This window comes from Cervus elaphus, chromosome 4 (assembly GCF_910594005.1).
Source record: "Cervus elaphus chromosome 4, mCerEla1.1, whole genome shotgun sequence".
NCBI classification, from domain to species: domain Eukaryota; kingdom Metazoa; phylum Chordata; class Mammalia; order Artiodactyla; family Cervidae; genus Cervus; species Cervus elaphus.
The window spans coordinates 44693284-44718030 of NC_057818.1; the positions used below are offsets into that span (position 1 = coordinate 44693284).

Sequence of the window (24747 nt, forward strand, 5' to 3'; positions counted from 1 at the left end):
GATGGTCTCCTTCCTCATTGTCCAGGCACCAAGGAAGCTTCTCAGATCCTGGGAAGAAGGACACTTTATTCACACTCCCCAGGATGAATGTGATCAAATTTCTCTCAACCCAGCCATGTGGGAATTCAGAATTCAATTTATTTTGATTTAAAGGGAATAAAGGGAAGCTTCATTTCTTTCACACAGGGGTCTGTGGACTAAGATGAATACTCTTCATAGAGGTTTCACAGCCCCCTAGTCATTCATTTATGGAGCAAAACTAGACAGGGTGAGTAGAAGAGATGTTCAACTGGAGCTGTGGTTTTTATAGCTCTCTGAGGACAGCTTCCTACATTCTACAAGTAATGTTCTCATTCCTGCTATGGGCAGCCTCTGGACTAGCTGTTGGCAACACAAACTTAACGAGGACATGGACCCTGCCATTAGGGACATCAGTCTGGAAGAAGAGGCAGATGTGCCCACAAAGGATTCCTGAGCTCCTTGTGGGTGAAAGAGACACAATTCAAGAGTTGGTTTGTCGCCATTCACCTGAGGAGACATTCCCTGCTTGGTCAGTGGTCAATAACAAGGCACCGACACCCAGAGGCAGGTACCAAAATTGTAAGCTAAAAACCTTCAAGGTCAGAAACAGACTTAAGGGTATGCCCGGAAAATTCAGTCCAATTCAGTGCTAATTCACAGCATCCCATACTGAGAACCCTGCTCTCTAAAGGCCTCTATGACCAATAAATATTGTGAAATTATAGGAAAATTCCAGGATCCCTAACAAACAGTGAACCAGAATGGTAATAGAGGATTAGGACCTTAAAGTCTTAGCAGTTGTTGTTGTTAAGTTGTGTTGGCTGTTTTACGACCCCATGGGCTGTAACCTGCCAGGCTCCTCTGTTCATGGGATTTCCCAGGCAAGAATACTGGACTGGGTTACCATTTACTTTTCCAGGGGATCTTCCCAACCCAGGGATCGAAGCCACAACTCCTGCTTTGGCAAGCAGATTCTTTACCACTGAGCCACCAGGGAAATCCAAAAGTCTTAGTTAGGTTGCAATTAATAAATAGAAACAGTATACATGGAAAAGTTAAATGCTTTTATTTATTTATTGGCTGCGCTATGTGACACTTGGGATCCCCAACCAGTGGTAAAACCTGTGCCCCTTGTAGTGGAAGTGCAGAGTCCTAAACACTGGACCACCAGGAAAGCACCAAGTTATATGCTTTTAAAACTACCTGAGATTCCCTGACCCAATATAGTGGGCCAGGCAGATAGGACTTATGTTCTTTTTGTATTATAGAGAGTCCCATTGGGAAATAAAACAATATTTAAAGGGGATCAATCAAAAAGAGTTTAATAGAGAGATTATTTACAAAGTTGTGGGTGGGGTGTAGGGAAACCCATAAAGGATGGGTGGTGCCCTAGGGTCAGAAAGAAGGATCCTTTGCAATATCTGCCTGAAGAAGCAAGGCTACTACAGAGGCCAGAGGAGCCAGAGGAACCACAGGCCTATGTGAAGACAGCCACCTGGGAAAAGCTGTGACTTTTAATAGGGGGCTCAGCCTGGGACAACTTCACAGAGAGAGAGCTGAAGGAATAAATACCATGGCCTCATTCTTTCCTTCCTCTAATCCTCTGCTAGGGTCCCCATTAGCTGGATCCAATCAGACACAGAAGGCAAGGATGGTAGTCAATGTATCTCTACAGGTCAGCCACCTGGAACAAAGGTCAGGATAGAAGAGGGTAAGGAGTGTAAATGGAAGACATATGACATACTCTTCCTCCTGAGTCCCCAAGGAAAGATAGTAGGCAAATAGAAACGATTCACTCATTCATACTATACTACTATGGTATATATAAATATCCACCCTTTATTTCTCATCCATACTATGCAGAGAACAGGGGGGGAGCCACTGGTGGGCCAAAGGTTTGGTTGAAAGGGATGGACAATGTGAGTTAGCTGGGGAGGCAGGGCAGAGAAAGTTGCTATTTGAACATAGGTAGGAGGCCTAGAGCTGTGGGTAGGAAATCAGCTGTAAGAGGTTCTAGACTCAGACAGGTCAAATTTCACACCCACAGAGTCAGCAATGGGGCTGGAAATAAGGAGCTTAATTAAAGGATCTGTATTCTGAATGATCTGCCATCTGCCTACTCAAATCCAAATGGAAAAAAGCCACCAGTCAGGTGTTCATTCTGCCCTTGAGCATATGGACATAATGTGGGCCTTTAAGGTAAGAGGGTCTCTCAAAGTTTCAGCAAGCTGAGTGTAAAAGACAACATAAATATATCCCTGTTAAATTTCAGAATACCAAGAAGAAAGATTTGAAAAGACTCCTGAAAGAAACAAAGAGTTAACTATTTAAAAAAAAAAAAAAACCAGAATCAAACTTACATTATATTTCTCATCTGCGACACTAGACACTTGAAGACAATAGAGCAGAACCTTCAAACTGCTGAGAGATATTTAGATCTAGAATTCTATACCTAGCCAAATTATCAATCAAATTTGAGGACAGAACAAAAGCACTTTTCAAACATGCAAACACTCAAGAGTTTCCCTCCCATATACCTCTTCTGAAGAAGTCACTTAAGGAGTTAATTCTGTGTTTAGGGGTCTGATACAGAAGAAGACATGGAACTGGGAGGACAGGGAGGTGCCAGAATGTCAACTACACAGCAGCTGAAGATGCCAGTAGCCCTATCTGGACTAGGAAGAGATCAGGCTTTGGAAGAAAGGTGACCAGGAAAAGATGTGGGGGGATTCCATAGGCATATATGACAGGACTTTATAACTGAGAATCTTAAAAATTCACAGAATGCAAGGTAAATAAGGGGAAAGATACCTAGAAAACTCTAGGAAAAACTAACAACAGCATCACAGAGTTATAACAAAATGATGTAAAACCAGAGCAGATTTGAGCAGAAGTCAATAGATATGAAAAAAGAATTGCAGTTCTAAGTAATGGAGAAAATAACTGTATGTTATTATTATGTAACTGGAAGGTACATATAATGAATAAAATAGATTTCTTCTTTATCAAGAATAAAGAAAGGTAACAGCAAAGGTGGTAGGGGAAATACACAAGAAAAGTATGATCCAAAAGTATGATCCAAATATCATGTAGGACACTCCCCTGGTAGTCCAGTGGCTAAGACTCCATGCTCTTAATGCAGGGGGCCCAAGCTCAACCCCTGTCAGGGAACTAGATCTCACTTGCCACAACTAAGAGTTGGCATGCTGTAACTAAGACCCAGTGCATCTAAATAAATAAATAAAATGTAAAGGAAAACATGATGTGACTATGAGCAATTAGCCAAGCACAAGAACAAATTCTATTGAATTTTGAATTCTTCTGTGAGTAACAAAGAGTGGGGTCCCTGGAAGCACTGGGAAGGAATGTTGTCATAGTACCTTCTTAGTTCTATGGCAAACAATACTTACTCTTTATAATGTACATGTACTTACTGCCTACAACTCTTTCCCCCAATATCCACATGGATTACCCCCTTACTTCCTTCAGAGCTTTACTCAAATATCACCTTTTAGAGAGCTTATCTAACTATTCTACCTAAATTACAAAACACACAGGTATGTGTACACAGATGTAAACACACGCACACCTTGTACCCTTTCTTAGCTTCATTTTTCTTCTAAGCACAATAATCATACTAAATATTTTACTTCTTTATCTTGTTTATTTTCTGTCTCCACCTGACCCCCCACTAGAAAGTATGTTCCACAAAGGCAGGAATTTTTCTTCACTACTGCATTTACTTCTGTTTTCCCAGGACCAAGGACAGGGGCCAGCTCATGGTAGGTCCACAATAAATATTTGCCGCATTCATAAATGTTGAATCAAGCCATAGGCAAGTTACAAAAGCCATAATTGTGTTTATGTGATAGAAATTAAATGTTATTATGCTTGGCAACGCAAAAATGAAGGCACAGCATACAGAAGTGGGGGTGGAAGGGCAAAAAAATGAGAGAAGGAAAGTTAAAAGTGCTAATATCCTTATATTACTATGTGGATAATTAAGATACTTTCCAGAGTTGATGAATAAGAAATACAGGTTTAAGAAGGTTATTTAAAAAAAAAATAAGAGAATGTAAAGCCAAATAAACACATACTGAACTTAAAAAAAAATTAAGTTACATGGGTAACAATTAAATGTAACTATATTGGTATGACTGAACAATACTGGTATGGAGGTGAAAGACACATAAATTAAGTTAAATTTCATCTAACACAGCAAAAATCCACCAGCTAATTCTAAAGTTGAGGTATTCAGACATAAGCATAGTATTTTTAAGCATGGAAATAACTGCAAAAGACCTTATACTAGAAATGGTTAAACATGATTGCTGTGAAATTGTGGTTTAAACTATGAAAGACTGTATTGTATCAGACTACCCCTTCTGTAGATAATAATTATAAACTCTGAACAAAATGTTTGAAAAACTGTTTGAAGGCACTAGAAAGTGACCTGAAACAGGCATAAAGAGCTAAGGATTCAAGCTTTGAAATAAGGGAATTGTACTGGGTAAGATCTATGTTCTTATTAATTTTCCCCAAAGGCACTCCCTAGTCTCTATGGGGTGGAACAGCTTGAACTGAAACAGAGTCTGAGTTGACTTGAAGTGTTAGAATCTGAAGCAGCCGGAGAAGCCAAAAATTGACAGGGAAAAAGTCATGTGGGGGAAAAAAGGAACCACAGGATGGGGAGTCACCAAATTTGTGTATAAACTCCCCTCAAAACCTTAGCTCACCCTGAACTGCAAATATGCAGGGAAACTCTAAGAAGCCTGTTGAAAAGCAGCTGCTGAAAGAGAAGAGATTTCAGCTTTCATCTACTGCAAGGAAGACAGTTTGGGCTTAGCATCCTCCCAAGTTTAGAGGAATTTGGTCAACACTTAGGCTTTCCAAAGAACAAAGTCTCGATGAACTCTGAAATAATATTAATTGGTCAAGCATATGTGATTGAAGTTCCAGAAGGACGGGGTGAGGAGCAGAAAATCCTTGAAAAATTAACACTGTTCACTGATGCCTCATTGGAACTAATGCTGCCAGCTGACAATGGAATTACATTTCTAAAGATGAAAACATGAAGAAAAATGCTGTCAACACTGAATTCTATATTTAATGAAAATAATCTCCCAAAATGAGATGAAATAAAAATATTTTCAGATGAATCAAAGCTAAAAGAATTTGTCATTAGACTTTTAATACAAGAAAATGCTAAAGGAAGTTCTTCAGAATAAAGGAAAGTGATACCCAATGGGAACTTGAATTTACAGGAAAGAATAAACACTAGAAATGGTAAATAACTTTGTAAACATATAAAACTTTTTTCTTCCCACATTTACTTTAAAAACTGACTGTTTAAAGCAAAATAATAAGCACTGTAAGGTGGGACTTATAGTTAAGTCGCTCAGTCGTGTCCAACTCTTTGTGACCCCATGGACTATAGCCTACCAGGCTCCTCCATCCATGGAATTGTCCAGGCAAGAGTACTGGAATGGGTTGCCATTTCCTTCTTCAGGGGATCTTCCCAACCCAGGGATTGAACCCAGGTCTCCTGCATTGCAGGCAGACGCTTTATCGTCTGAGCCACTTGGGACTTATAAGATATATAGAAATAAAAGATTTAACAACAGTAGCATAAAAGATGGGGTGAGAGAGTGAATACATAGAATGATTCCATTTTAAGGTTATTGAATTTGTGAAGTATAAACTGTGATGTGGGAAGTAGTATAAGGTGTGAAATGAGAATCGGTAGATGTGAACAATAGTACAATGTAATTCTAAACAGGCTTTGATACATCAAGGATACATATTGTTAGCCTTAGAACAGCCACTAATATATAATAAAAATAGATGCAATTCAAAAATTGATAGAAGAAATAACATACAAAAACATTAAATTACTCCAAAAGAAGGTAAGATATTGTAAAAGGAAGTATGAAGGCCAAAAGAAGAAAATAAAAAACAAATCACGAGGCAGTGGACTTAAAATCAAACCACACCGATAACTGCACTAAATATAAATGTAGTATTTATTTCAATTAAACAGCAAAGAATGTCAGACTACATATAAAAGCCATATTCACTATATGCTACCAATAAAAGATGCACTTTAAATACAAAATAAAGTCTGATTGAAAGCAAAAGTGTGGGAACATATATATCATGTAAACAGTAAGCATAAGAATGCTTCAATGGTTATTTTAATGTCAGAAAAGCAGACTTCAAGACAAAGAGTATTTCTAGAGAATAAATGGAAAATTTCATAATTATAAAGGAGCAATTCATCATCAGGAAGATATAATTATCCTAAATGTGTATGTACCTAATAACAGAGCTTCAAGGTTCATAAAGCAGAAATGACAAAAATAAAGGCAGAAATCAACAACTACACAAAAAATTAATTTGAAATGGATCATAGACATAAACTTCTAAGATAAACCACAAAACTTCTCTAGAGAGCAAGGAAAATCTTGCCCACAGTAGTAGATATAATGGTCACTTGAACTAAATTCACCCATTCCAATCCATTTTAGTTCACTGATTCCTAAAATGTCAAAGTTCATTCTTGCCATCTCCTGTTTGACCACTTCAAATTTACCTTGATTCATGGACATAACATTCCAGGTTCCTATGCAGTATTGTTCTTTACAGCATCAGACTTTACTTCCACCACCAGACACATCCACAATTTGGCGTTGTTTTCACTTTGGCTCAGCCTCTTCTTTCCTTCTGGAGCTATTTCTCTGCTCTTCTCCAGCAGAATATTGGACACCTACCAACCTGGGGAGTTCATATTTTCATGGCATGTCTTTTTGCCTTTTCATACTATTCATGGGGTTCTCAAGGCAAGAATACTGAAGTGGTTTACCAGTACTCTAGAGAATAAATGGGTTTTCTGAGTTCTGTGAGCCACTCTTTTAACAAATGAATCAAACCTAAGGATAGGGTTGTGGGAACCTTCTGTCTGTAGCTGGTTTGGTCAATTAGAAGCACAGGTTAACAATCTGAACTTGCAGTGGCACCTGAAGTGGAGGGCAGCCTTGTGGGATTAAGCTGTGTAATCTGACCCTATCTCCAGATAGCGTCAGAATTGAGTTGAGTGTAAGACATCAGTTGGTGAAGGCACACTGCTTGTTGGTGTGGGAAACACTGCCAACCAACATTGGAATTGGGGTGCAGGACAAATATAGGCAAAGATCTCTAAGAACACAAAAAGCACTAGCTATAAAATAAAAAAAATTTATAACATGCACTTCATCAAAATTAAACTTTTTTTTTTTTTTTTTACCAAAAATCAGAATGCTTTCCTCCTAAAACTGAGAACAAGACAAAATGTGTACTCCTAACATTTTCATTCAACACTATACTGAAGGTTCCAGACAGGGAAATAAGGCAAGAAAATGAAATAAAAGGCATCCAGATTGAAAATATAATCTAAGTATATAGAAAACCTTATGAAATCAAGTTTAAAGAAAAAAGAAGACTACAACTTAATAATGAGTACAGCAAGTTAGCAAGATAGAAGATATCAACAAACAAGAATCAATTGCACTTCTAAGTGCCAGCAATGAACATCTGAGTGAAATTAAGACAGCAGTTCCATTCATAATAGTATCAAAAAGAATAAAAGACTTAGAAATAAATTTAACAAAAGAAGTGTAAAACATACTCTGAAACTATAAAACATTATTGAAAGAAATTAAAGTAGATCTAAACAAACAGAGAGACAATTACATCTTCATGGATTGGGAAACAATATTGTTAACATGGCAATTTTCTGCCAACTGATCTGCCTCAATATAATCCCTATCAAAAGTCCCAGCTGGGCTTTTTTTTTTTTTTGGCAGAAATTGACGAGCTGCTCTAAAATTCACATGGAAATGCAAAATGACACAAAATTGCTAAAATAATCTGGAAAAAGAAGAACAAAGTTGGAGAACTTACACATCTCAATTTCAAAACTTATTACACAGCTACCATAAATCAAGACAGTGCAGTACTGGCATAAGGATAGACATTTAGGTCAAAGGAAGAGAATCGAGACTCCAGAAATAAGCCCTTACATTCATGGCCAAGTGATTTTCGACAAGGCTACCAAGACAATTCAGTGGGGAAAAGAACAGTCTTTTCAACAAATGGTGCTGGGACAGCTGGAGAGCCATATGCAAAAGGTTGTATCTGGACAATTGCCTCACACCATACATAAAATGTAACTCAGAATACATCAAGACCTAACATAAAATTAAAACTACAAAACTCTTAGAAGAAAACAGAGGAGTAATTATTAGTGACCATGGTTAGGCAATGATTTCTTAGAAATGATGTGAAAAACGTAAAAGATAAAATTTTTTTAAAAACTGCTAAATTGAACTTCATTACTCCCTCTAGTGGATTTAAAATATAACCACATTTATAACTATTTCACCTTTTTTGAAATAATAGTAAAAGAAATTTCTATAGCAATCACTCTAATCAGTGGTCATTTTAACAGCCACTATGGTGAATTAATTTTGGGGCTTCCCTGGTGGTCCAGTGGTTAAGAATCTGCCTTTCGATACAGCGACACAAGTTTGATCCTTGGTCCAGGAACTAAGGTCCCACACGCCATGAGGCAACTAAGCCCGTGAGTCGAAACTAGAGAAGCCCATGGATTGTAATGAAGATCCAGCACAGCTAAAAAAAATAATAATAATAATTTATATATATATATATATGTGTGTATATATATATATATAAACACACTGGAAAACATTTAACCAAAGAAAAATACTATATATATATAAAAACACACTGGAAAACATTTAACCAAATAAAAATACAATAAAGACAAATTAAAAAAAATTTTTTTTTGACAAGAAGGGGCAGGAGGGCATTTTCTGAAATGACAGAAATGACCTGGACCTTGAGTGTGGTGGTAGTTACACAACTGGACCAATTAATCAAAACCAATTTACTTGAAGGCTTTCAAGTGTGCGTTTCAATGTATGTAAATTTCTGAGGAGTGGTATGAAAGGAACGGAAGATGAGCCCAGTGTTATACTTCCATTGCAAGCCCTTCAGTACTTCTAAACATTTGTAAAACATTGTGTGTTAATTACTTTAAATTCTGTAAGTTTTGGAAAATAAAGCATTACATTTGAAGCTTCTTATTATTATCACTTCATGGAAAAGAGAAGACCAGATGACATCTTCTATCTGGGAGGGTGTCATTTACCCACCAAGCCAAAGCACTGGTCAGGCAGACCACCAGGAGATCCAGGAACAGAGACATGCTCTTGAAAGCCACAGTAGAAATGAAATGGTAATCATTTATTCCCTGTTGTGGGGCTTCCATACCAAACACACAATCTCTCAAAAAATGAAAGTCAGAATTTCAAAAGCTTCTGATTTTCTTAATGCTAAAGCTTATTTGCATATCAAAATTGCCTCAGGACAGTAAGCAGAATTAGAAAATTAAGGAATTACATTAGAAGGGAGAGAAAGAAGTAGGACAAACGTGTGAAAGTATAGAGCATTCCTCTCTGTCACCGAAAAGCTGGTTTTGGGTTTAAATCAACCACCTAGCAACATTCGCAAATAAAAAGAGACTTAAAATATCACGGCTGTTAAATTTTGATAATACTATTACCACAAATTTATTTACCAACTCAATGACAAACAGATCTTTTTAAAAGTACCTATCTGTACAACATTACTCCCTCTAGTGGATCTAAAAAACAACCATGGTTGTTAACGATTTTATCTTTTGGGGAACAATAGTAAAAAAAATTTCTGTAACGATGACCCTGATCAGTGGTTATCTTACTGATCACCATGGTGAATTAATTTTGCTTTCCTGTGCAGTATGCTTTTTCCCATTCCTTCTCCTCTTAGAAAAAGGTACTTAACATTTACCTGAATAATTAACCACTCAGAAATCAGAATATGATAGACATTTCAAACATTACTTACAAGGATAAAAATCTGAAAGGTTTTATGATACTCAGCATAAATCATAAATATTCAAAGAATTTCACAGTCACTTTTGAGTAAAACACAACTTAAGGGCCATTTCAACAGCCCATTCACCCATGTGTCACTGCAAGGCATTCAAAATGGGGTGAGCAATCCTTTTCCAATGAGTAATCATTCAAGTTTCCTATCTACTTATTTTCATAAAATAAAATTTCAAACGTGATCTAGTTATTCATTGGATCCTTGAATCTCAAATACTCTTTAGAAGTTTTTGGTGGACATTTTGTCATGCCATGACTACATTTTGCATTGGGGGACATGTACATATTGTAAGGAACAAGATGACATGTTTTAGTTGGCGTGACTTACGTTTCTGGACAACTGGGTTTACTGCAACTCAATTAGTCAGGCACAGCTGCCACTTCTAGGAAACAGGCACCTTAAAGAGAGCAAAGATAATGACATTCAGTTGAGCTGATCTCTGTAGCCTAACCTAAGTGAAATTTTAATAACCAGACAGCAAGCCCTGTGATTAGATGATTTGGGATGAGTTTTACTATTACAAATAATCAAATGGAGTTTCACACATCTTTCCAAAATGAAGAATTTGAAGTGGCAACACTTCTTAGAAGTGTGGGACCTTACTGAAGTGAATTTAGGTAAAATATTGATGACAAGGTTTCACATGCTTCAAAAGTCACATTTAATGGCAGGCAAAGAAATACATTTCCCAACCAAAATCGACTGCCACCACCATCAACAACCCCACAGAGGCTCAGCTACCTAAAATGGAAATGAAAACATAATGTATGGAAATATTCTCTTAGAAAAACTCCTTAAGGCTTCACATGTATTAATGTATTAGTTTGCAAACATTAAGATCAAAGCCAAAGCAACAAATACATCCTAAAAAGTTTTTCGTCAGATTTTTATTAACGATATACAAGTAGCAGGGCATAAAAAATTAATAGGCAAAAGCCTTGAAATGTCAAACCCAATGATCTCGAGCCATGCCTACCTCCTTTGCTTTTTGTTTCAGTCTTGCTGTCTCTGGGTCTTCTTGCCTTGAGCGACTCTACATGGTTAAAAAAAGGAGAAAGAAAGGTTAACAGATGGTTTAAGAGCCCCTCATCTGTTGCAGTAAGTTAAAAACAGCAAAGGAGGGAGAAGAGGATCCAAGGTGTCAAAAACGCAAGGCCTAAATTCATAGACGTGTAATTTCAAGCCTTTAGGCTTACCCAATTAGCTGTTAAGTATTCAGTTTTAAATAAAATCTACTGTAGGTTTAAAAAAAATCAACCCACTTTACTTATAATATTGCTCACTCTTAAGTTTCAAAATAAGTTTCCATTCTTTTTTAGGTATTCAAAATGCTGTACACCAAGTCCTTCCACATTAATTAGACCCTCTATATAATTATGCCCCAAAATCTTTTATTTCCAGGAAGCCCAACTCATCTGATGGAGAAGTAGCTACGACACAGGAGATAAAGAAGTATGTGAAATGCACATGTCCTACTTCCTGGATCCCAAAATAGCCTGTGATGCCAAGCTTTCAGTCCCCAAATCTCTTGGACAATGAAATCAATCCTTAATTGCTAACAGATCTTTGCACATCTATCACAGGAAAGTGCCAGCAACATAAGGCAAAATTCCCTCCTTCCATGCTGGTTAGCATGTGCTGACATACTTGGGGCTTAAAGTGAAGAAGCAAATAAAAATTTTAAATATTTGATTTGAAATTCCAAAAGAAAAAAAATATGCCTGGTCCTAATCCAATATTTATTGGCAAAACAGTTGAAAAGGACAGAATGAAGAATGACATGCTAAGGTCCTCCCTGGTGGTCCAGTCAGTGGGTAAGACTCCACAGTCCCATGCAGGGAGCCCAGGTTTGGTCCCTGGTCAGAAAACTAGATCCCACATGCAACAACTAAGACCAGGTGCAGCCAAATAAATAAAGAGATGTTTTTATAAAGGAAAAGAATGACATGCTAAAGCTAAAATACACCCATTTAAACAGAGAACAGTGGCAGAGACCATCAGAGGGACCTGAATTTGGACACTGACACCAATGAGGAGTTGTGATGGGAGGGGAGAGACAGCATTACCGTTTACAGAAAGAGCCTCCTGATGCTGGACTAATGGGCAACCCCTTCTCTCCCAGTCTGAGCTTTCCTCGTAGCTCAGTCAGAAAAAAATCTGCCTGCAATGCAGGAGATCTGGGTTTGATTCTTCGGTCAGGAAGATCCCCTGGAGAAGGAAATGGCAACCTACTCCAATATTCTTGCCTGGAGAATCCCATGGACAGAGGAGCCTGGCAGGTTACAGTCTGAGTTGCAAGAGTCGGACACAACTGAGCAACTAAACTACTACCCTCTCTCCCAAGAGAGGAGCCCTAGCTGCTCCATGACTGCTGCCCGTCTCAGTCCTGGCTGCAGTGGTTGGACCCTCCCCATCAAGCACACAGCTGTTCATGCAGCTTCTGATGTAGAAACCGCCTGCTTTTCCTTCTTTAGACAAGCTGCACCAGATTCTCCCAGTTACAACGAGGTGTATGCGTGCTTTAGTCATGTCCAACTCTTTGCAACCCCACGAACTATAGACTGCCAGGCTCCTCTATCCATGGAATTTTCCAGGCAAGATTATTGGAGTGGATTGCCATTTTCTCCTCCAGGGTATCTTCATGACCCAGGGACAGGACCTGCGTCTCCTGCATTTCAGGAGGATTCTTTACCGTTGAGCTGCCGTAATCCCAGTAACAACAAGATCTGCCAAACAAGATCAGGGGGCTTGTCTCATCGCTCCCTCCTTCCTGCCATCACCAAAGCCTCCTTGCTTTGTTGTATGAAACTGGTAGGAAGAGAAATAAAAGGGAAAAAGAGGGCTAGTGGGGAGAAACAAATGAAGGCAGAAAACAAAAACCACATATTTCCTAGTTTTTTTGGAGTGAGGAACTAGGTGAATGGTGGTGTTATATCCGGAAATGGGGAAATCAGGCAAGTATAAGGAGTAACTCAAGAGTATGTTTTGGGACACACAAAGTCTGCTGTATCAGAGAACCAGGAGACAGCATCAAGTAGGAAGTTGTATATAGGTGACAGGGATGCAGCGGGGAGGTAATGGCTAAAGATAAGACAACTGACAGACTTGCCCTGGTGGTCCAGTGGTTGAGAATCTGCCCTCCAACGCAGGCGACACAGGTTTGATCCCTGTTCACGGAACTAAGATCCCACATCCCTGGGGCAATTGAATCAGACTGCTGCAACTACTGAGCCTGCCTACCACCACAAAAGAGAAGCCCCCAGGCACCACAACTAAGACCCCTCATGCCACAACTAAGATTCAATGCAGGCAAATAAGTTAATAAATATTTTTAGAGAAGTAAAAAGGAGATGATAAGAATCTATCAAATCTGCTAGAAGCTCATGTAATAGGAGGACCAAGAATTAACCACTGAGTATGGCAAGAAGCAGGTGTTCTAAGATCTGTTTCAGAGGAATGCTGGGGACAAACATCTGATTACAGTCATTTAAACAGAAAACCCAGGCAGAAGTGTATTCTAAAGTTTGTACCCAGGATTTGTTTGAATCAGATCTGGTAAAGTATTTCCATTTCACAAACATGGAAATGACTGTCACGAATGAAGAAGTTTATACCTACAGATCCCCAGAAATGGGCTTCCCTTGTGGCTCAGCTGGTAAAGAATCCACCTGCAATGCAGGAGACCCCGGTTCAATTCGTGGGTTGGGAAGATCCCCTGGAGAAAGGAAAGGCTACCCACTCCGGTATTCTGGCCTGGAGAATTCCAGGTACAGTCCATGGGGTTGCAGAGAGATGGACGTGACTGAGCGACTTTCACTTTCACTTGTAGTGGTCAGCCCAAGGAATGTCCTCGCTCATACTCAGTGCAACTCTCTTCCTGCTTCACAGAGAAAGCGGGGGGGGGGGGGGGTGAATCCAGTAGAATCCCCAGAAATGGGAGACCTGGCATACCCTTCAGGGCCACATGGGAAAGAACCAAGGTCAGCTAGGAGGCAGAAGGGGAGAGAAGAGCGTGGTCCAGAGCAGAAACTTTACTGGGATTTCCAAAGGAAGGAATAGATGAGGCACAGTAGGTAGGTTTAAGTTTATGATTATCTTGTCTGGATCACTTCAGCAGGCTGTGGGCTAAAGGAATGGCCCCTAGTTGTCCAGTACCTGGCCTTGGGGTGACTTAGGGCAGGGGAAATACTGGTTTGGTGTGTGAGAGTTTGATACAGGAGATGGTTGGGGTGTGAGCTTGTTAGTTTGTATATCAAAGATGCTTGCAGGGCAGTCCTTTGCTAATTCCAGGAATTACCTAGCTCCAGGAGGGGCAGTTTCCCAAAGATCAAGACCCCAAACACCAAAGCATCAGGAATACCAAAAATAAGAAAATAAAGTCAATATAAAGTGAAAATGGTCTACCAGCTCTTGAGAAATTCTACCATAAAGGCAAGCAGAGAAATGTGGTTGTGGGTGATGCAGACATTAGGACATGTTTTTAAGATGGTTGAGTGCACAGCACGCTTCTGTGCTACTGGGAATGAAGGAGTTGAGAGGAAAACTGATGAGTGGAAGAACGAAGGAATGGTCAAACCCCGTCAGAAGCAAAACGACTGACTAGGAGAAGGGATGGGATGCAGAGCTTGTATGGGGGTTGCTCACAGCAAGAGGAGAGTCCGAGTGGGAACAGTGGCCAGAAGGCTGGTGGGTGTGAGCTGATGGCTGGGCAATGAGACAGCTTTCACTGTATTGCTTCTGTTTTTCTCTTTGAAATAAGAAACAAGGTCATCATCTGATGAGAGGGAAGGAAAGGGTTTTAAAGATTGGGAGAAAGAAAAGGCAGCATAAAACAGTGGTCTTAGAGAGTGGGAGGGTGAACCAACTGGGGAAGTGGACTCACATTGCTGAGCTGTGCTAAGGGTCCCCTTGAGGTTTTTGGTCATAAAATTAAAGTAGGACCAAGTTTGGGTGTTACTGAGCAAACAGGAGGGACAAGGGAGTTGGAAGTGTTCTAAGGAGAGAGGGTAGTTATGCACCACACACATATAGACAACTAGATTTCTAGTTCCCTAAAAAGGACCAGAAGGATTTAAATCAAGTGGGAAGAGAGGCCATCTCCAGGAAATGAAATTATAGGTAGTCTTTGTTAACCTCTTTGTATTTATAGGATTTTCTTAAGCTTTTGCAGAGAGTATGTATTTCACTTTATAAACACATGAAGACAATAAAGCTATTTCAAGAAAAATTTTAAAAACTAAAAATCCAGCAAAATGAGGTTTTGTTAGGAAAGAAAGCAACTAACCCAATTTCCTATATATATATTAAAAAATCGCTGCCCTAAATTTGGATACTTCCTTGACTATTAATTTGTATATTAATGATAACCCTCTACAATAGGAAACATACTAATGAATCACTTGGGGAGAATGAAGAAAAGCACAGGACTGGAAAACATGCCACAGACAAATCTGCAAAGCTACTGAAAACACAACGGGATGTCAACAGGAGCTGCATGTCCTCTTGGAGATTTCCAGGTGAAACAGTTGGAGATAATTTTACAGCCATCCCGAGAAGGGGCTGTAAAGAGGAAAAATTCCCTCCTGGATCCATCTATGAAATAATAGAGCAGAAGCTGAGGGAAGCTTTGGGAAGGCTGGAGATGCTTATGGAGAAACCCATGCAATGGCTGCTGATATGTATGGTCCCCTCGGCCTCATGAAGCTAGGACAGGGGCCCCATGGCCTCTTCCTGGTCACACAGCTGGCTGGGCAGAGGTCTGATGTGGGAGGGAACAGGGTATCCCCAGCTTTCTGAGCTCTGAAGGCCAGTGGGATGTAGCCGTCCCGCTCACCCAGGACAGCCATTCTAACATGCCTGCTGCTTTCAAGAGGTCCCGTCCATCAGCCACAGCTGCTCATGTAAAAACTGAATCTTCTGAAACTATCAGTGCTGTTGGGACTCAATGTCTTTTGGCTTTGTCAAGTACGTGGACTTACGGGGAAAAAAATTCCTTATAAATTTACCCAGATTTACCAGCTTTTAGTTTGTTTTCACTAAATCTCAGTTTTCAGTTCTTGTCAGAAGACACGGGGCAGGTACTTGACTGAAAGACCCTTCGCCTTCTCCCACTTTAAATTTTAGGGATGATAAATTACCGTGAAATTAATTTAGCTTTACTATTACACTTTTACTGTGAGTCCTGAGCCAAGGACATTTTTATGTTAAAGTCTTTGTAGATGTAACATGCGGTATGCCTGAAATACCTCTGTGTATAATACTGATACTGGGGAAAATCTATTAATATTTTGTAAAGTGATGTGTCTGGTACGACATTGGGCTTTTCTGTGGGTGGAGGGCAGGGAACATAATTCTACAAAATATTAGAAATTCTACTGAGGGAACTGCAGAGGCATGACAGATACACTAATCTCAATAGGCTGAGGTCCTCATGAATGCGAAACTATTGTTTGAAAACATACTTTCTGATATAAATGGAAATTAGAGAGGGGGATCTTAAGATTCTCCATAAATAAAAATACTTTCCTGAATACCTTATTTTGTAGTCAAGATAATTAACTAACTCCTCAAGCCACTCCCACTGGCACAAAGACTGTAGACCATGACTTTCTCACAGGGATTTTGCTACAGTCAGGTTCAGCACATTCCAGAATGACTGTTTGTTTCAGACACTTGTCAACTTTATGAGGTTGGTAAAAGTGAGGAGGAATTCTGCTTTGCCTGACCTCATTTAGGCACAGGATACACATTCTTTTACAGTTTGAAACCTCGCGTATTCATGCTTTAATCTTTCAAACTCGCACCTTCCCAGGGCACCCTCGGCTTTCATCAGTGCTTTTCTCATAGTCATGCCTCTTATAGTTTTATAATTTTTTTTAAAGTTAATACTAGAAGAGTTTAAGGCATTGGTATCCTTTTTCCATTAAATAAAGTGTCAAAACTCCTGATGCTGTACTATACTCACCACCATATCAACCATTTCAATTTTAAACCCATTTTCCCCATTCTGATAAAATTAGAACTTCACCCATGGCACTATTACCTTATAACTTTCATTTTTAATTAAAGAAGTTAAATTGGCAACAGAAAACACTTTGCTTTCACATTAACTTCGTTAATAAAAAAGTGAAAGTTAAAAGCAGTGTATCTATGGATAAAATCTAGTTTCAAACCCCAGTTTCTCCTTTATCACATAAAGTTAAAGGTCTATGCTTATGACAATCTTAAAATAAAAGGAACAATGAAGGTTGAATATAATAAAAAACCAACTAAACTAGAATAGATATTTCTCTCAGCAAAGGTTTCACAATTCTGAGGACACTTTGGTACTTAATTAGTAAAGACAGGCAGCAAAATCCCAAAGAAAGTGAAATAAAAATAATTCTTCTCAAAAAACATGGTAGATATTGATGCAAACCTGTAATTATCAAATCTAACTAAAGAATTAATGTTAAGATATGACAGCAATATAGAGATGTAAAGGGCTTTTATTGTCATAGTTTGGAAAAGACTGATACTGGGAAAGATTGAGGGCAAGAGGAGAAGGCGGGTGACAGGGGATGAAATGGTTGGATGGCATCACTGACTCAATGGACATGAATTTGAGCAAACTCAGGGAGATAGCGAAGGACAGGGAAGCTATCGTGCTATAATTCATGGGGTCACAGAGTCTCACATGACTTAGTGACTAACCAATAACAATGAACAAGTTAAAATGTTTTTCTTTGGTTAACATAAAGAAAGGGGAAAATCTGAATGTCTTATTTATCATATATATATTTCATATATCATATATATTCATATTCTACAATTAGAGGGAGGCTCTATTCTAACCAGCTGGAAAAAAACCAAAAGAGCAGATTTCCAATTAATTCTCCCAACTTTCTAATAGATGCCTCTGTTACCTGTTATAAAAGAAAACAAAACAACAACAACAGTAAGAGCTTGAAATGGAACTAAAACAGCAACTAATACTAACAGAGAAAGCAAGAAAAAAACAGTCAAAGTTTGCATAGAACACAATTTTGTTAGAATCCATAAAACAAAGAAGATTGACCATCTCCTCTTTTTCTTAATTTAAGACTTCACCAGAGTTATAAAGAGCTTAGGTAAAGAACAAAAACACAAGTTCATGAAGACAAAGAGAACTAAAAAGAAACACCTATAGATGGATGTGTCAAATGTCAACAAATGTTTGAAAGACAAAATGGATGAAGTAAGAAGGAAAAAGTACACTCCACCCTGTCTCTCCCACTGAATGCAGTTGTAAACTGTAGACAGAATGAATGAATCAGCTATTTGAGGACTCAAATGAAAATGATAGACTGGGGGAGAGACATAATTCAAAGTCACCAAATCACATTTTTCCCCAGCCTGGAGGCAACACAGCTGAAACCTGGATTGGGCAGAACACAGTCCTTGCTCTGGTTTGAAGAGCAGGAAAGGGGTCTGCTAATGCTCAGAGTAAATGGGAGAAACATCATCCCCTTTTTGTTCTCCATTTCCTCACACTCCCAGCCCAGTGCACAGACGGGCAGGATAAATAAAGCTTCAGCTTTCTGACCAAGAGGAATAAAAAGAGGATACCTAGGAAATATGAAAGTATCTGAGAGAGTATGAAGAGGCAGAAGCTGGGAAAAGTGACCCCATAAAACCATTTATGAACTCCTGGACAAATCTCTGGACTGTGTGTGTGTGGATCTAGTCCTAAAGTACCTACCATAGACTTTTTGAGGGGAACAGGATAAGCCACAGCCCAAATCCCAGACTGACTGCTAGTGGAACCTACCTGGGATAGATCCAATAGCACTGCAAAGGCTCTGCAAATAAAATTGACATTGGAACCATAACCCATAGATCTGGTTGGAACTTGTAGCCTGAAGCCAACTGGGTAGATAAAGGTTTAATACAACTATAATATATCAACAACCTCAGATATGCAGATGATACCACCCTTAGAGCAGAAAGTGAAGAAGAACTAAAGAGCCTCTTGATGAAAGTGAAAGAGGAGAGTGAAAAAGTTGGCTTAAAGCTCAACATTGAGAAAACTAAGACCATGGCATCCGGTCCCATCACTTCATGGCAAACAGATAGTGGAAACAGTGGTTGACTTTATTTTTAGGGGCTCCAAAATCACTGCAGATGGTAACTGTAGCCATGAAATTAAAAGACACTTACTCTTTGGAAGAAAAGTTATGACCAACCTAGACAGCACATTAAAAAGCAGAGATACTACTTTGCCAATGAAAGTCCATCTAGTCAAGGCTATGGTTTTTCCAGCAGTCATGTATGGATGTGAGAGTTGGACTATAAAGAAAGATGAGTGCTGACGAATTGATGCTTCTGAACTGTGGTATTGGAGAAGACTCTTGAGAGTCCCTAGGACTGCAAGAAGATCCACCCAGTCCATCCTAAAGGAGATCAGTCCTGAATGTTCATTGGAAGAACTGATGTTGAAGCTGAAACTCCAATACTTTGGCCACCTGATGCGAAGAGCTGACTCATTTGAAAAGACCCTCATGCTAGGAAAGATTGAAGGCAGGAGGAGAAGGGGATGGCAGAGGATAAGATGGTTGGATGGCATCACTTACTCAATGGACATGAGTTTGAGTAAACTCCGGGAGTTGGTGATAGACAGGGAGGCCTGGCGTGCTGTGGTCCATGAGGTTGCAGAGTCAGACACGACTGCTCAACTGAACTGAACTGAACTAAACAACTATAATAAGTCATATTAAATAAGTTGCACTAAATAATTAATAAGACAACCATAAAATAAAGGGGATAAGGATAATAGGCCCTACATGATGGTAAGTTTCTACATTCTACCTGATTCTAAGTAGAATGAAAAGTTAACTCTGTCTTTTGTAATCCTCAGAGCAATGAAACCATTCTAAGTGATATCATACAAAAAAAGATAAACTAATATTGAATACTAAAAAATGTAAACATTACATAAGTATCCATAGCAAATTTATTTGTAATAGTAAAAAACTGGGATTGTCCTAGAATGTTCTTCAACAGGTGAATTGTTAAACAACCTGTGGTACCAATATGCCATGAATTATTATCCAGCAATAATAAGGAACAAACTATTAACCATGCAACAATGTAAATGAATCTCCAGAAAATTATGCTGGGTGAAAAAGATCAATACTAAAGGTTATATGCTATACAATTCCATTTAAATAACATTTTAAGATAGAAAATTTTAGAAAGACAGGAAAGACTGTGGTTGCCAAGAGTTAGGGCATAGGGAGCTGAAGGAAGGTGAATATGCTTATAATGTAAGAGACCAAGGGACCCCTGACTGGGGTGGTAGATACAAAAACATAAAAAAGTGATTAAATTATATAGAACTTAATACACACACAAATGAATACAAGTAAAACAGGGAATCTGAATAAGACTGTATTAATGTCCATATCCTGATTTAATATTATAGTTTTGCAAAAGTTTATAATTAGAGGAAACTAAGCAAACAGACCCAGATAGCATATTAAAAAGCAGAGACATTAGTTTGCCAACAAAGGTCCGTCTAGTCAAGGCTATGGTTTTTCCACTGGTCATGTATGGATGTGAGAGTTGGACTGTGAAGAAAGCTGAGCGCCGAAAAATTGATGCTTTTGAACTGTGGTGTTGGAGAAGTCTCTTGAGAGTCCCTTGGACTGCAAGGAGATCCAACCAGTCCATCCTAAAGGAGATCAGTCCTGGGTGTTCATTGGAGGGACTGATGTTGAAGCTGAAATTCTAATACTTTGGCCACCTCATGCGAAGAGTTGACTCATTCGAAAAGATCCTGATGCTGGGAGGGATTGGGGGCAGGAGGAGAAGGGGATGACAGAGGATGAGATGGCTGGATGGCATCACCGACTTGATGGACATGAGTATGAGTAAACTCTGGGAGTTGGTGATGGACAGGGAGGCCTGGTGTGCTGCAGTTCATGGGGTCGCAAGGAGTCAGGCACGACTGAGAGACTGAACTGAACTGAACTGAAGCAAACTGAGCAAAGGATTGCCATTATTTCTTACAATTGTCAATGTAAGCTTTTTTTAAATGTTTAAATAACCTGAAAGAGGACTTCCCTGGTGGTCCAGTGGTTAAGAATCCATTTGCCAATGCAGGGGACATGGGTTTGATCCCTGCTCTGGGAAGATTCCACATGCCACTGGGCAACTAAGCCTGTGAACCACAATCACACAGTCCATGCTCTAGAGCCCATGAGTTGCAACTACTGAGCCCATGGGCTACAACTACTAAAGTCCAGGTACCCTAGAGTCAGTGCTCTACAACAAAAGAAATCACTGCAATGAGAAGCCCAACACTGCAACTAGAGAAAGCCCACTCACAGCAACAAATATCTAGTAATAGATCTAATAATAAGAGCAAATAAATAGATCTAGTAATAGATCTAATAATAAAAATAAATAAATAAATAAAAATTTTAAAAATAGCTCAAAAGAAGGCAAGAAAAGGTAAACAGGAAACAAAATAGAAATAGAACACAACAAAATGATAGGCCTATTAAAATATATCAATGATTATATTAAATGTAAACAGTCTAAATAAACCAATTAAAAGATATTTAGAATGAATAAAAATGATCAAGCTAAATGTTGTTTACAAGCAATTCACTTTAAATATAATAATACTGGTAGATTGAAAGTATAAGGATGGAAAAATATATACCATAATGCAATAATCAAATGAAGACTTGGAATGGCAACAATTATATTAGACAAAGTATATTTTAGACCAAAAAATTACCTTAAATAATAAGAGACATTGCATAATGATTAAAGGATCAACTTAAAGCATAATAATCCTAAATGTGTAAGCAGCTAACAACAGAATGTCTCAGTCGTGTCTGACTCTTCACGACCCCATGGATTGCACCTACCAGGCTCCTCCATCCATGGGATTTTCCAGGCAAGAGTACTGGAGTGGGTTGCCATTGCCTTCTCCCAGTAATCCATGAATCAAAGGGAAAATCATAAGGGAAATTAGAAAATATTTTGAACTGGAAGAAAATGAAAGTAAACATTTCAAAATTTGTGAAGTGCAGGTAAAGCAGTGCTCAGACACGACTAAGCAACTTCACTTTCATTTTTCACTTTCATGCATTGGAGAAGGAAATGGCAACCCACTCCAGTATTCTTGCCTGGAGAATCCCAGGGACGGGGGAGCCTGGTGGGCTGTTGTCAATGGGGTCACACAGAGTCGGACATGACTGAAGTGACTTAGCAGCAGCAGCAGCAGAGGAAAACATAGCATTAAATGCTTATGTTAGAAAAGAAAGTTCTTAGATCACTAATCTAATCTTATCTTCAGGAAATTAGAAGAGGGACTTCCCTGGTAGCGCAGTGGATAATAATCTGCCTGCCAACGCAGTGGGCATGAGTTCAATCCGTCATCCAAGAAGACCTCATGTGCCTGGTACAGCTAAGCCCATGTGCCAGAACTACTGAAGCCCAAGCATCTAGAGCCTGTGCTCTGAAATAAGAGAAGCCACTGCAATGAGTAGCCTGCACACTGCAATGAAGTGAAGCCCCTGCTTGCCACAACTAGAGAAAGCCCTCACAAAGCAACGAAGACCCAGTGCAACCAAAAATAAAATAAATAATTAAAAAATAATAATAAATTAGAAGAGCAAAGAAAAAAGCAAATCAAATAGCAGAAAGGAAATAATAAAGTTAGGGTAGAAATCAATGAAATTGAAAAGAGAAGAACAGTAAACAAAATCAATGAAATCAAAGCTGCTCTTTGAAACAATCAATAAAATTGATAAATCTCTAGCAAGATATACCAAGAAATAAAAAAGATATAAATTACCAATATTAGGAATGAAACAGGGGATGTCACTACAGATCCTACAGACATTAAAATGATAACATAGGGGTACTGTGAATAACTCTACATGCAGAAATTCAATAACTTAGATAAAATCTGCCAATTTTGAAAAACACAAATTATCAAAGCTGACTCTAGGTTAAACAAAAATTCTGAATAGTCTTATAAGTATTAAAGAAATTGAATGCCTAATTTAATTTTTTTTCTAGGAAAAGGAAACTCAGATGGCTTCACTGGTGAATTTTACCGAAGATTCAAAGAAGAAATTGTGCTAATTCTTCATAATCTTTTCCAATACATAGAAGAAGGAACATTTTTCAACTCATGAGAACCAGCGTTACCCAGATAGCAAAATCTAACAAAGACAATATAAGAAATGGAAGTTATAAACCAGTACCCTTCATGGATACAGACACAAAAATCTTTAATAAAATATTAGCAATGAATTATTACAATGAAATACATTATAAATAAGATATATAAAGTATATTAAAAGAATAATAACACCACAATCAAGTGGGTTTATCCTGGGCATGCAAGTCTGGTTCAACATTTGAAAATCAATCAATGTAATCTACCATTTTAACCACCTAAAAAAGAAAAACTACATAATCACCATATAAATAAAATTTTCAACTGATATAAAAAAGCAGTTGACAAAATTAACCATCTATTTATTGAAAAATCTCTCTACAAATTCAGAACACAAGGGAACCTCCTATGTTTGATAAAAAGGCATCCACAAAAAAAACTTTTTAAGCAACCATCATGCTTAATTGTGAAAGACTTCCCCCAACACTGGGAAGGATGTCCACTGTCACCATTTCTAGTCAACATTATACAAGAAGTTCTAGCCAAGGACATCAGAAAAGAAAATGAAATACAAGGCATTCAGATTGGAAAGGAAGAAAATAAGCCTTATTTGTAGATGACATGATTTTATATGGAAAATCCCAAGTAATCTACCATAAAACTATTGGAAGTAATAAATGAGTTCAGTAAGGTTATGAAATACATGATCAATATACAAATTCAATTGTACTTTTATACTTGAGCAACAATCAAAAAATGAAATCTTTAAAAAATATTCTATTCACAATACCATCAAAAAAGAAGAACATACTTAAGAAATTTAACAAAAAAGTACAAAACTATACTCTGAAAACTACAAATCATTGTTGAAAGAAATACAAAAATATCAAAATAAATGGAAAACCATCCCATGTTTTTGGATTGGAAGACTTAATATTTAGGTTTTATATATAAATGTTAATAAGTTTAATATTTACTATATTAAGATAGCAACACTTCCTGAACTGGTCTACAGATTCAATGCTATCCTCATCAAAATTCTTGCTGGATTCTTTGTAGAAATTGATAAGCTAATCCTAAAATTCATGCAGAAATGCAAGGGATCCAAAATAACAATGGAATGGTAAACAAGATGGGGGTGGGGGGGAGGCAGGGGGTTATTGGCATAAGAGTAGACATATAGATCAAAATCCTCACATCTAAAGTGAATTTATTTTCAAAGGGTGCCAAGACAGTCTAATAGGAGAGGAATAGACTCAACAAATTGTTCTAGGGACAACTGAATAGTCACATGCAAAAGAATGAAGTGAAACCCCTACCTCACATCATAGCAAAAAAGTTGACTCAAAATGGGTCAAAGACCTACATTTAAGAGCTAAAACCATGAAACTCTTAGAAGAAAATATAGGTGTAAATTTTCATGACCCTAAGCAATGGTTTCTCGGACATGCATCAAAAGCACAAACAACAAAAGGAAAAAATAAATAAACTGGGCTTTATCAAAATTAATAACATATCTTCAAAGGACACCACTAGGGAAGTAAAAAGATAAACCAACAATGGGAAAAAATATCTGT

The 24747-nt window shown here is 38.2% G+C and overlaps 1 long non-coding RNA gene across 1 annotated transcript in view; it reads right to left on the reverse strand.

Annotated features, from left to right (window-relative positions):
- The window catches only part of LOC122691976, a 214722-nt gene that overhangs the window by 52324 nt on the left and 137651 nt on the right, over positions 1-24747 (reverse strand). Inside the window, exons 2-3 of the long non-coding RNA XR_006340551.1 lie at positions 10988-11044; positions 10339-10408 (exon numbers count right to left, since the gene is read on the reverse strand). This is a non-coding gene — a long non-coding RNA (uncharacterized LOC122691976). The remainder of the gene's footprint in view (positions 1-10338; positions 10409-10987; positions 11045-24747) is intronic.